The 13,619-nt window shown below is 34.0% G+C and overlaps 1 long non-coding RNA gene across 1 annotated transcript in view; it reads left to right on the plus strand.

Annotated features, from left to right (window-relative positions):
• Positions 1 to 5,661: 5,661 nt before the first annotated feature.
• LOC138698543 (uncharacterized) overlaps positions 5,662 to 13,619 on the plus strand; it is a 46,497-nt gene continuing 38,539 nt past the window's right edge. The window contains exon 1 of the long non-coding RNA XR_011331887.1: positions 5,662 to 5,715. This is a non-coding gene — a long non-coding RNA (uncharacterized lncRNA). The remainder of the gene's footprint in view (positions 5,716 to 13,619) is intronic.

The following is a 13,619-nucleotide window of genomic DNA, read 5'->3' on the forward strand; positions in this document are numbered from 1 at the left end:
TTATTCCACTAGTGAGATAAAGACTTTACCTCACAGTTTGAACTTTATCTCACAGTTCATTAGTATTTTCCTAGTACCCGGGTACACACGTATACTTTTCCATTGAACTATTACTCAATAAGTTAATCTATCAGTTACTAGATGTCACTACCTCTACTTCTTTATTACCATTTCTTAAATATACATACACTCAATCTCCTTCTCTTTTCTGTATCTACTACGTCGTAATTTGTGCATTGCATCCATATCTAATATGTATTTTTTTTTAAATCTTGTAATAATTTACCTTTTGGGATGCGAGGAGACTTGAACCTGCGAAGTTAGGTTTATAGCATTTTAAAACTTGTAAACAACACGCGTTAGCCAACTGAGCTAAACAGACACGATAATAAGTTACGTTTTAATATTCCTCATAAGTTTACAGAAGTAAAATGAGAAATTATTTTAATCACATTATTCCCGTGAACACTTCTAAATAATCCCTGAAACTTAAAAAAGACGAAAATACACGTTTAAAATGAAAAAAATATATATTAAAATTATATAATTAATTATAATTTGTTATTTATCCAACGCCTTAGATACCATTCTTCACTAATCATGGCCTCCTACCAGTGGCGGTTCCTCCGGTGAGGGAAGGGAGGAACGTCCTCCTCACATTTTCTTCTTTTGAAAGTAAATACCAAATAAAATATGTGCCTTGAAATTCCAGGAAGATTCGATAATTTTTAAGTTCACAGCTATAAGAAAAACTCGGTTGATCGAGTTTTAAACGATGCGCGCTCATGTGCTGTAGAAAACTGTGAGAAAGATGCGAGATTGTCTGTGTGGAGGAAAGGCACTCCATTCCTCCTCTACTGCATTTAACACACATAGACAACAGCGCACTAGCGGCCAGAGAAAGAAGCAGAGTTTTCAAGCAAGTAAATGAACGGAGAGGGAGGAGATCCTCCTCTGAATCAGTCATGGGCGGGAAATAGAAACCGACTGGTCGTCCAGCAAGCTCGCTACCACTGCCACCTAACGATGTTGCATTCAAGCGGACTATAACACATCTAGGAGGAGACACAAGAAAAACAGTTTTAACGCAACGCTATGAAAGACACCATGTAAACTTTTTTCTAAATTATAAATCAAAAATATTATTCATTGCACTTTATATAGGCTACTATTCATGGTTTGAAACTTTTGTGGATATTTGAAAGTTAAAGTCGGATTTATGTAAAACAAAGAGGAAGTAGTTCTACGTAGTTGGCCCCTGAAATTCACTTCTATTCATTGTTTACTAGACAGGGCAACAGCCAAGTTGTCAGTTTTGTACAAATATATTTGAAAATGAAAGTAGGTACTCCAAACTACATCATTTTTAACATAAAAAATTAATCGGCCACCGGCAGCTTTGAACAATAATGATAGTATGACTTAGCAAGAACTGACATTCTTCAAAAGCATGTGATACTGAACTTGTAAAATATACATGTGGCAACACAGACCACGTGGGTGGGTGCAGTGTTCTTGCTTTCCTTAGATTATTTCCATTTCCGTAAAACGGTTCCGGTTACGAGTTAGTAGCTAGTCTCTTCCAACACGTGTGATGCTGTAGTGTGCTCGAAAAATGCTACGAGGTTGTGAATTTCCTTGTAATTGTTAATTTGCGCAATTATTCAACAATGAATGGAAGTGAAAACATAATATATTTTGGACAATTTAGGAAACTCAGTTTAGAAGAGCAGATTATTGCTATACAGAAGGGAAGGCCAACCCCAACACTACCTGGTCTTACATGTATGCATGTAGGCTAATTTGTAGCATGTTTCATTCAAGAAGGTGTCATTTCGTGCTGTTAACTTCTTTCCTCCTCTTAAGAAATATGCAGGAGCCGCCACTGCCTCCTACATCATAACCTACCTAATACATGTATATATTCTAAAATCCATGCCATGATATGTGATTATATGAGGACTTATTTTCAACATATTTTCTTTTATAAAACATAATTTTTCGTTATGGTCATGGATAAAATTACGTATGGTACTTGTGAGCGTGATCTTTATTGCGCTCGTGTAATAAAGATGCACTTACCTCACAAGTACCATAAATAACTATTTCCACGCACACATGCACACATTTGTGTGTGTGTTTCTCCTTTGTGCGTATGTGGAGAGTAAATTTTTTTTAAAAATTATGTTTTATTTAACGTCGCAACTGCCGAGGTTATATCAGCGTCGCCAGTGTGCTGGAATTTTGTCCCACAGGAGTTCTTTTACAGGCCAGTAAATCTACTGGCATGAGCCTGTTGCATTTAAGCACACTTAAATGCCATCGACCTGGGTCAGGATCGAACCAGCAATCTCAGGGACAGAAGGGCAGCACTATACTGACTGCACCACCCAGGCCGACGAGAGTAAGTTTATGCATATATCAGTTTATTGTGTGTTTGTGGATGTGGAATGTGCTTGTGTGTGTTTGAGGAGGGGAGGGGGGAGAGAGAGCGTGCGCGCTCAAACTAGCCAATCAGAGTCTGTAATGACAGGTCGGCATTGCGGGTTGTTTCACAGCAACCGTTGATAGTGAATGGTGATCAAGACTTCACAGTGTAAGAATATGATCAGCATGACTGAAGCCACAGAACTGCAACCAGTCTCAATAGGTGAAGAAGATTTCATTTACTAGAGTGCAGTAATAAATTTTGTTTTATAATTGCTATTTTAAGTGCTTTTTCATGTGTAGCTATGTAATGTATTGACCTAATTATCAATTTTATGCTCGACCATGCCGAAATGTAGTAATTATACACCTGGTAGCAGCCCTTTAATGGACTTCATTAAAGTACACCTATTCATTAAAGTTCAGGTGTTCCACCAATCAGAAAACACCATTGTAGCAATATGAAAGCGCAAGTATCGATTATTCTCGGATATGCAATCGAAAGACAACTAGCAAAACGTCACGCAGGCTGGAAATCCAATACTGTCGCAGAAGGTTATGTTCTGTTACTATAATAATTAGCGTCAATTGTAAATAATATTCAAATAAATTCAATTTGTCATCTCGTTTTTCAATGTCTAAATCAATTTCAAGGTTATATCAAGATTAATGTTTATTTTACTCTCTAGATTATATCAAGGTCAATGACATTTGTGTCTCGGAAAAAATCAATACTTTCGCGTCTGCGCACATCTCACAATTTACGAGATATTGCACAAGGTCAGTTCCGCTCCCCAGTCAGATAAGAATAACATGAATACTTATGAATAATTTCAAGTTAGAAATATGGTGGAGCATAAAAAGTCGTATGAAACTTGCCTATAATGTTAAGACGCTCGTATGAAAATTATGAAACTCGCGCTCGTTTCATAAACATACTCGCGTCTTAATTACTACCATTATAGGCTCGTTGCATAATGTACTATTAAAAGCTAGAAATTTAATCGTACAATATTATAGAAATGACATCCTGTTGAATTCATTTATTGGTAGTACTTATTATTATTGAGGAAATTGACGTTGATTATTTTTTAGTTTATTAATGATTAGGTTATACCTAATTTTGCCACCTAGCCCATTATCTCCTGGCTTAGTTACCTCATGAGTGGTGCTTATTGGTGTCATTTATGTGGTTCTAACCTGTCTTTGGACAGTTGACTAAATGACTACATAATTTGTATTGACGCACTACAATATCCATTGTCCCCAAAATACTTACTGTAGCCTACAAAGCAGGAAACGAAAGCTTTTTCTGTAAACTTTGATGTCATTCGTGGTAAATTGAGCTAGTTTTACGTGAAACGTCGATTCTCGACCTACAAAGAGAGAGAAATTGTAACGTGTTTACATGAAAGCTTTTTCTGTAAAGTTTGACGTCATTCGTGGTAAATTCAGCTAGTTTTCCCATTTTAAACAGTTTTAATATCACTACTATTATCATCATTATTTTCAAGAACTATTAACAAAAGAATATTATCACATATTAGCTACGTATGGGATAAGTGCATTATAACAAAATCGACGAAAAGTTTTGAAAAAGGACACTTCGAATTATTTATTTCCGAGATTCTGTTATGCACTTAACAATTTTTTTGCGCGTTGTTCGTAGTTAAAATTAAAAATAAATTTTATGAAGGCAGTTTTAATTTTATATATTAAACTAATTTTTTCACCCCATTTTCGTTAACCTCGTCCTGCTGTAGGACTTAACACTTTAGTGATTGAACGTATGGGTCTCCTCAGAGATACAAACAGGGCAGAAATTCAGTGAAGGACATCCTTCCTTTGCTCGAAGCGGGTTTAGACTTTCGAGCCTTCGGACAGCGTATAGCAACACTGCCGGGCATATGAAAATAAAAAAAAAAAGTATAATTTGAATGCATTGGAAAACTGGCTGTGTGTAATCTTTTTGTAGGTCAATTTATTTATCGCGCGTTGCTATAGGAATGTGTATTTGTATTTGTGCTTACTGAAATTAGAGGCTGCCATTAGACAGAGCATACAAAACACTATTTATGCATTAACCAGGAGAGGTAAGTAGTTTTTATTAGTTGAGGATGAGTTGGCAATTAAGTAGTACGAAAGTAGCAAAATTCTACTTAATTTACGAATAACATATAATTTTTTTCTATTTCCGAATTAATACGCAATAAAAATATATTATTTCTTCATTTTACATGATTTAATATAACTGTTGGGAGAGTCGTTGAATTTTTAATATTCTTTTATTTATTGCTATGCGACTGTTGAACGAAACATTTCCACTTACTCCTCTAGGGAAGTAATGTGATTTACGTCCCGTCGTCAATAGCAATCAACAATATCATGGTAAAATCCATTTACTTCCCTAAAAACAAGGTAATACACGGCAGTGAGAGGGGAAAATCATTTGCTAAAAGATAATTTTTATTACCGTACATTAATTGCATCATGGTTGTTACAGTATCATCAGTGATAATGAAAATACTGAAATACCCGAAAATGAAGAATAGAAGCAGCGTGGAAGTATCGTTGCGATTCATTAGTGTCTCAAAAATAGAAAAGAAGATATGAAAAGGCATACCGTACAGTTCTTTCAACTTGTGCAGAAGTTTCCGATTCTGGTACTGCAGGAAAAGGGAAAGATATTTTTTTTTATTCCAGTCAGTTTTAATACAAGTAACTACTAATTGTACATTTAATTTTACTTCCATTAAAGTTTGGTTGTGATTTTTTTGTAGGCTATAGGATTTCTATAATATGTAAACAATCATCGTGTGGAAGCTAGTAATCAATTTACATGTCAACAACAAGCAAAATTTAATACGAAATAACGCATAGTGCAAAAACGGAACATTTCGAACGTCTATCATAATTTTGATGTTTAATCTCGAAGAAATTAGTTTATCCACTAAAATATTCGTTATATTTCAAAGCCAGTAAAACTTGTATAGATATTTAATTTTATTATGTGACATATTCCATGTATATAAATTTAAAAATGTTATCTCAATAGGCTATTTAATCTTTACACCAGCCTTTCCTTTAATCTAACTAAAATCAACGTTTGCAGCGTCTGCACTTCCCCTATAGCTCCTGTACGGAGTAAGTAAAAAAAAAAAATGAATGACGATCGGCTGATGTGAGACGTATTCCCTCCAGTCGATCACCTCTCGTGTTTCTAGGAGCTAGAGGTCAGTATGTGAGAGCGCTTGTTTCTATCCACTACTACCCTCTCGACGGACGCACGTAAGTAGAACGTTTCTTACACGAGATCTAGATCCCTGTTTTCAAACCCAAGTGATTGGGAAGGATGTAGTACAAAACATACTTGTTATGTGTTCAAATATTTCACTACGATGGCGATAAATTATTGTTTGTATTTTGTAAATATTACGTCTTCGAAGAAATGTGTGAATGGGTCAAGTAAAGAAAGTAACAGAGAAATAAAGTATCAATAAAAACACGCAAAATAAATCTGTAGGATTATAATAATTGTATTCAGTGTTGTTTATAATGGTTTATAAAGTTGCTGTGCGTGATATAATGTACCTTTAATTTCATCTGCTGGTTATTAAACGAGGGAAGTTGAAGGCTTTATTAAAATATACTAAGCTTTTATAATAATCACCATCTTTACTTTCAAGCTGGTCATAAACATCTTAGACATTATTATTATTATTATTATTATTATTATTATTATTGAAATTAAGTGACCGGTTTTTACTTGACCTATTAATACGAAAATAGTGTCGCAAGATGTTTGTGATTATGAGTGATGTTTTTTTTATGGTATGTTTAAAGTGAGTGGTGCCTACTTACGTCTATAGAGTTTTTGATAATGTTTATGCGATCTTAAAAAACCTAGACATTCTGCTCATAGAATGTTTTTTTTTACGCAAACATGCGTCATGGTAACAAGTTGTTTATTTAAGAACTGTTGGGTTTTCGACTGTTTCGTACTTGTGTTTATTTAAGAACTCTTGTTTTTTTTAATGTTTCGGATTTGTAATGGTTTCAGAATTGATTCATGCAATTTTTTTAGTTTCTCTCAGAAGCTTTCAGGAAATTTTAAAGAAATAAAATTGATTGTTAGGGAAGCAAAGAAATCTGGACGACCGGGACAACAGGTTATAAATTTGTTGAAATTTTACATGAAGTACAGGCTTTAGGCTATGAGAGTGAAAGGTAAAAAGGTAAAGGTATCCCCGTAACATGCCATGAAGACACTTGGGGGGGGGGCATGGAGGTAGAGTCCCATGCTTTCCATGACCTGGGCACTAGAATGAGGTGGTGTGGTCGGCACCACGCTCTGACCGCCTTTTACCCCCGGGAAAGACCCAGTACTCAATTTTATAGGAGGCTGAGTGAACCTCGGGGCCGTTCTGAAAGTTTGGCAACGAGAAAAAATCCGATAATAATAATAATAATAATTGGTGTTCGGATAAAGGTTGTTAAGTAATGGAGTTTTGTTCACCAAGTGAATACACAAGGTAAATTCTACTAGTGGGTGTACTAGCATTTGATGTGTTTTATTTGTGTAGAAAATTATTTGCAATAAGGATTTTAATTTATCTAAAAACTCATTTTTATGATATCATTGGAATATTATCATTATCATCATCCATAACCTGTATTAGACCATGGTCTGTTATCGGCCTCACATTAGTCCATCTCTTAGGCGGGCGACCAACGGATCTTCTTCCACAGGGAGCATACTGCAGGATTTGTTTCGGGATGCGTGTTCTATCCATCCTTCTGACATGATTTTTCCAGTTTTTCCTTTAACTATTTACAAATTGTAATATTGGTTCGGTTATGAGTTCTTTCAGGATATCATTTCTTTTGTGGTATTATTATTATTATTATTATTATTATTATTATTATTATTATTATTATTATTATTATTATTATTTCAAGTTGGTCATAAATATCTCGTAGGCTTTGTATTGTTATTGAAAACGCGGCCAGGTTTTTACTTGACCCTTTTTTACGATAGTGTAGTAGGAGTAATTTTTTTATTTTATCTAAAATATTTTTAAAGAGTAAGATGTCTATTTCTATAGGATTTTCACTGACGCAACAGACATTCGCTAATATTTATGCGATCTTGAAAACTCATTCTGTTCGGAGAATAAATGTGTGACATGAGTGTTTACGCAAACACTCATACGTTATGCCAACTACCTTAGTTTGTTTATTTTAAAATGGTTGAGATTTATATCAAATTGAATACCATTGAAGCGAAGTCTTATAAGTGTATGTGTTGTGCAGAGTTCTTCACCGAATCTTTGACGATTTCGTACCCGTAGGTGTAACTGTATAAGAATTGGTTCGTGCAATTAGAATTATTACCTCCAGAAGTTGGTAACAAACTTTAAAGAAATTGATTATACAGAGTGTAAGTGTCATTATTTTAACTGATGATTGTTCATGTCATAAGGAAGGAAAAATGTCCTCACAATTTTTTTCTAATTGCAATATTTAACTAATTATTAAAGTTTAAAATATTAGGCATTTGGCAACGTTGCTCGATGGGGAGGAGGGAGTTTACAAGTACACAGTACAGCTCACAGTCTACTATATACAGTCACGAAGCTAGAGTTTTGAGGATGCTAAAAACAATAGACTGTGCCGGTACTATTTCGCATTGTCTGTAATGAGGCGATATTAGCGATCCTAGTGGTGAGCAACTATCTAATGTTTGCATATTTACTACGTATTGAGCTTCGTGAGTATATACTAGACTGTGATACAGCTCAAGCGGATACAGACACCACAGGTACGAAACAGATGCTCTGTTCTAATGCAGGGGCGGACGGTTGTTTACATAAAACGAACAGCAAATACGAACTTTCAATCTCATTAATAGAACTTCATGGTAAATTTCCATTTTATTTAACAATATTGGTCCATTTTTTAATCGTACGTCTAAAAAATAAATAATGATATACTGCACAAAATCTCACGAACTTTTTTTTTAATGAAACATTTTAATCTCTCCCGCTTCTATAAAGCAGTACCATTTTTAAGAAATTTCTGTTTGTGTGATTTTCGAAACAGGGTTTTTCGTTGAGAAACCACTACAAAAGTTCGCCGATTAGGTAACCTTCATTGCGGAAAACACTGACGGTACATCTTCTTGCCTCACTTGAATTACGACGACTTTCGCCATAAATTAATAACATATGATATTCCTAAACTGAGAATGACATTGTAAGTTGTTTATCGAATACCCTGTACTGAACTGCCATCCGCTCGGCAGTAGAGCTATGGACAGGGAGCTTGAATTCAGCTGACAAGTACGTACGTCTGTGCAGAGTACTGCCTGCTGAACACGTTGCCACGTCTCTCACGCCAGAATATCAACAAATTTAAGCATGCAATTTTATTTAATTTCACGAAAACGTAATATAACAAACAAATATTTATTTAAACTAATATTAACTCTTTGCTAGATATACCTACTGATGTAATTGTTTTCGTAATTTTACTAACGATATAAGCAGTATAATGCGAATAAAATAAGAGAAGAAATATTTTTTCCTGGAAAAAAACTATAAAGTTTTGACCCTATGTTGTATGGACAATTTTTTGATCATCCCCGATGACAGAAAAGGACGACACTTATACCCCTTACCCTCTGTATTAGTGAAACAAAGAAATCAGGAATACAATCCATGAGCCACCGGCGTGGCTCAGTCGGTTAAGGCGCTTGCCTGCCGGTCTGAAGTTACGCTCGGGCGCGGGTTCGATCCCCGCTCGAGCTGATTACCTAGTAGGATTTTTTCCGAAGTTTTCCCCAACCGTAAGGTGAATTCCAGGTAATCTATGGCGAATCCTTGGCCTCATCTCGCCAAATACCATTTCGCTATCACCAATCTCATCGACGCTAAATAACCTCGTAGTTGATACAGCGTCTTTAAATAACCAACTAAAAAAAAAACAATCCATGACGACAGAGGTTACGTTTGCTGAAAATTTATATGAAGCATATCATAATAATCATCACTACCACCATCAGCTTTATTTTTGAGATGGTCACGAAAATTCGTAAAGCGTTGTACCTATTGTTATTCAAATGATGTAGCCAGATTTTTACTTGAACATTCATAGGAAAATAGTGTAGAAGTTTTTTATTTCATTATTTTTTTAAGATATGTTTAAAGACAATGTCTACTTAGATACTTCTGTAGCGTTTTCAAATTTGAGACAGTAGCCTACTCATTCGCTAATATTTGTGTATGCGATATTGAAAAACCTAATAACTCTGTACGGAATAAATACGGTAGATTTTTTTATTTAAATACTAGCCGTACCCGTGCGCTCCGCTTCACCTGTTAGAAATAAATATAAAGTAATTACATAATTAAAATAGGACGTTTGATCCAGGGAACAACTTTTACAACAGCGCAAGATAATCTGCTTCGCTCATTACTCAATTTTTTTGCATTTCATTTATTGCATATATATTTTATGTATTTTAACACGATTCAATTGGGCACAGTTAAAATTTGAATTATAAAATAATGGATTGCTAAGCTAACGTACTATTACTGCATACTAAATCAATACACTCTCGTTGTTCGTTAATTCTCTGAGATTAAAATGAGTGTACATAAATATTATTTTAAGAAATACAGAAAAGGAATGTACAAAATAACCTATCAAATTTTCTGTGCATAAGAAGCTATTTTAATCTTACCTGTCTTCGATTTACTCAGACGTTACTGTGATAACATTATAGCATTATGTCCATCTAGAGAAAGTGTAGTTTCTCTAGATGGACACTTTCCAATGGTGAAATAATAATTAATTATACAAATCGGTTAATTTAGCTTCTGATACTACTTCATACAAACACAGAAACATTCTCTGTAGGCTATGTTTAATAGCTTTCGATTGTTGATGTCCAAGGCCCCTGTTTCGATTGTTGTTGTCCAAGGCCCTTTATAGACGAAGTCATTTGTTCTTAATTCGTTGCACCGTCTTAGATGGCGTTATTTTAATTTTAAAACTCATTTATCTCATTAAATATCAGTCCTATCAAAATTTTGTAAAGAATAAAACGTATCGGAAATCATTTTTAAAGGAACTTCTGTTATGTAAATTTTTTCACAAAAATCAATAATAAGCGAGATATTTCGATTTATTTAATTCAGGCCCCCTTATAACCCCCCTTTTAAATAAAGTATTTTGAATGCCATATAGCCTAAAATCTAAGATACAACGAACTTAATTTATAGTCCAATTTTCATATAAATCGGTTCAGCCATTATCGCGTGAAAAGGTAACAAACATACAGACAGACATACAAACAAATATTTCAAAAATGCGATTTTCGGTTTCAGGGTGGTTAATTATATATGTTAGGACCAATTATTTTTGGAAAATCGAAAATTACCAGAAAAATTTCGGCTACAGATTTATTATTAGCAGGGAACGGATTTATATGGACTAAAAATATATGAAATATGTAAATATATATGTAGTTATTTTTACCAAAATATGGAATTAAATATGGATTTTTACCAAAATATGGAATTAAATATGGACTTAAAATTATAAAAAAATGACTATGTACGTTAAATATTGGTACATTTTAATCAAACTAAACAAAAAATATAATGGACGTACCTTATCTTCCAATGTAGTTTCAACAAAACACAATTTTTATTGTCTGTTACCATAACAATAGGTTACAAACATTTCTTTCAAGTGCTGAAAAGTGAATCTTCTTCTATTGTCTCTGAGGATAGATTTATACTGACTAAAAGAGCGTTCGACGTCACAAGAAGTAACTGGTACATAATTCAATTTCACAATGTCTGCTGGGGATAAGTCCAAGTTAATCTTCACTGTTGATTCACCACTCATCACAGCAACAACCTTTTGTAGTTCTTCATATCCAGGGTTTTTTGAAAGTACAGTGTCCACCTTAGCTCTTACTGCATCTGCAACTTTACCTCTACCACGATTCAGTTGTTCCACAGTACTATTTATAATTTCAAAACTTTCAGATAGTGAAAGGTGCCTATTTTGGAGACTTTTGAGCGTTTTTATGATGCATGAAAATGTATGCTGAATGTGAGCTAAGTCATTCTTCACACTTATGTCACAGGTAACTGTTTTCGCAGTATCAATTGAGACTGCATCTTCAGAGTCCAATGCAAGGAGAACATTGTTAATAGAGTCTATATGTTCGGCATAATATTCAACTGCTTCTAGCCATGTACCCCATCTAGTTAAAATTGGCTTTGGTGGCAATGGAATTTCAGGGTACATTTCTTTCAACACGTTAACTCTACTGGGAGCTTTGAGAAATACTTTTTTCACTGATGAAATCAACAAATCTACTTTAGGGAAATTGTCTCTGACCACTTCTGCCACACGATGAAATGCATGCGCCACACAAGTAAAATGAGTCAATTTAGGATATACAACAGATAATGCTTGTCCAGCTTTGACCATATAAGGGGCAGCATCGCTAATAAAGAATAACACATTATCGTACATAATACCCTTTGGCCACAGGATACCCATAGCTTCGTTGAACAGTTTAACTATAGTTTTGTTATTGCACTTTTCTAGAACATCACAATGTAAAAGAATTCGTTCAGAATATTGTTCACTTAACAAACCGATAACTACATTACCAACAAGTCTACCTTCTTTGTCGGGAGTCTCATCAATGGAAACCCAAATTGAACTATCTTTAATTTCATCTCTTATCTTCTGTATTGTCTCATCGTAGATGGATGGAGCATACGTCTTCCTAAGTGTTGACTCATCCGGGATTGTATGTTGAGTATATTTTTCAAGGAATTCCCTGAAGACCTTATTCTTTAGTTTGTAGAGAGGAATATCAGCAGAGATGAGAGAACGGCACAGGTCGATGTTAAACTCAGATCTTACATTCGATGTTGTTGGTTGTGTTAAAAACAATTGTCTCTGCTTGGAATTTAGTTGTTTGTTGGCCTGATGTTTACTAGTTGTAATGTGTTGTTGCACCAGGAACTTTTGTGTAGATGATACTGCACACTGACACAAATTACAAAATAATATTTTATTGTCGGTTGATAAACCATCTTCTTTAAATTCTGAAATGTAACTTGTTAGTTTTGATTTTAAATTGACTGAATGACGTACTTTTGGCATATTTACCGTCTTTATAGTATGATTTACAAAACTGAACCTATGTGTACTCTGACTGGCATTTAACTGTTGAGCTGCACAACTGAAGTCTGTTAAAAATTTTAAATTAAATTAATACAGTTTTGTAACTTACTTTCCCATTGTTGATAGGACTGCTAATTTTCAAATAACTCTGATGTTAAAGGGATTACTGAACATGTGTTTAAATCTCTATTGTTGAAATGTATTTTTAAAAGTTAATGGAATTTTGTTTTGTTTTATTGTTAAACCTAATATAATATGGACTGTTTTATATGAAATATGGAAAATATATGGAAATTAACGAAAATATGTACTAAACTCTAAAATATGGAAAAATATGGAAAATAAAAGTAGGATTTTTCAACCCTACACATTGTGAAACATAAAGATAATGCAAAATATAAATTATATTAGCTTTATAAGTAAATATGTATTTACATATAAATCCTTTCCCTGATTATTAGTATAGATTCAAGTGCCTTAGCAACGAGTTGTTTTTGTTTAAAATGGTTGACGTTAATATCAATTGAATAGGCTACATTGAAATGGTGTTTTAAAATTTCTGTGTTGTGCAGTGTCTTTCATCGAATCATCGACTGTTTCCTACTCATCTATACTAATAATAAATCTGTAGCCGAAATTTTTCTGGTAATTTTCGACTTTCCAAAAATAATTGGTCCTAACATATATAATTAACCACCCTGAAACCGAAAATCGCTTTTTTGAAAATTTTGTTTGTATGTCTGTCTGTCTGTCTGTCTGTCTGTCTGTATGTTTGTTACCTTTTCACGCGATAATGGCTGAACAGATTTCGATGAAAATTGGAATATAAATTAAGTTCGTTGTAACTTAGATTTTAGGCTATATGGCATTCAAAATACATTATTTAAAAGGGGGGGGGGTTATAAGGGGGCCTGGATTAAATAAATCGAAATATCTCGCTTATTATTGATTTTTGTGAAAAATGTTACATAACA

This window comes from Periplaneta americana, chromosome 4 (genome assembly GCF_040183065.1).
Source record: "Periplaneta americana isolate PAMFEO1 chromosome 4, P.americana_PAMFEO1_priV1, whole genome shotgun sequence".
NCBI classification, from domain to species: domain Eukaryota; kingdom Metazoa; phylum Arthropoda; class Insecta; order Blattodea; family Blattidae; genus Periplaneta; species Periplaneta americana.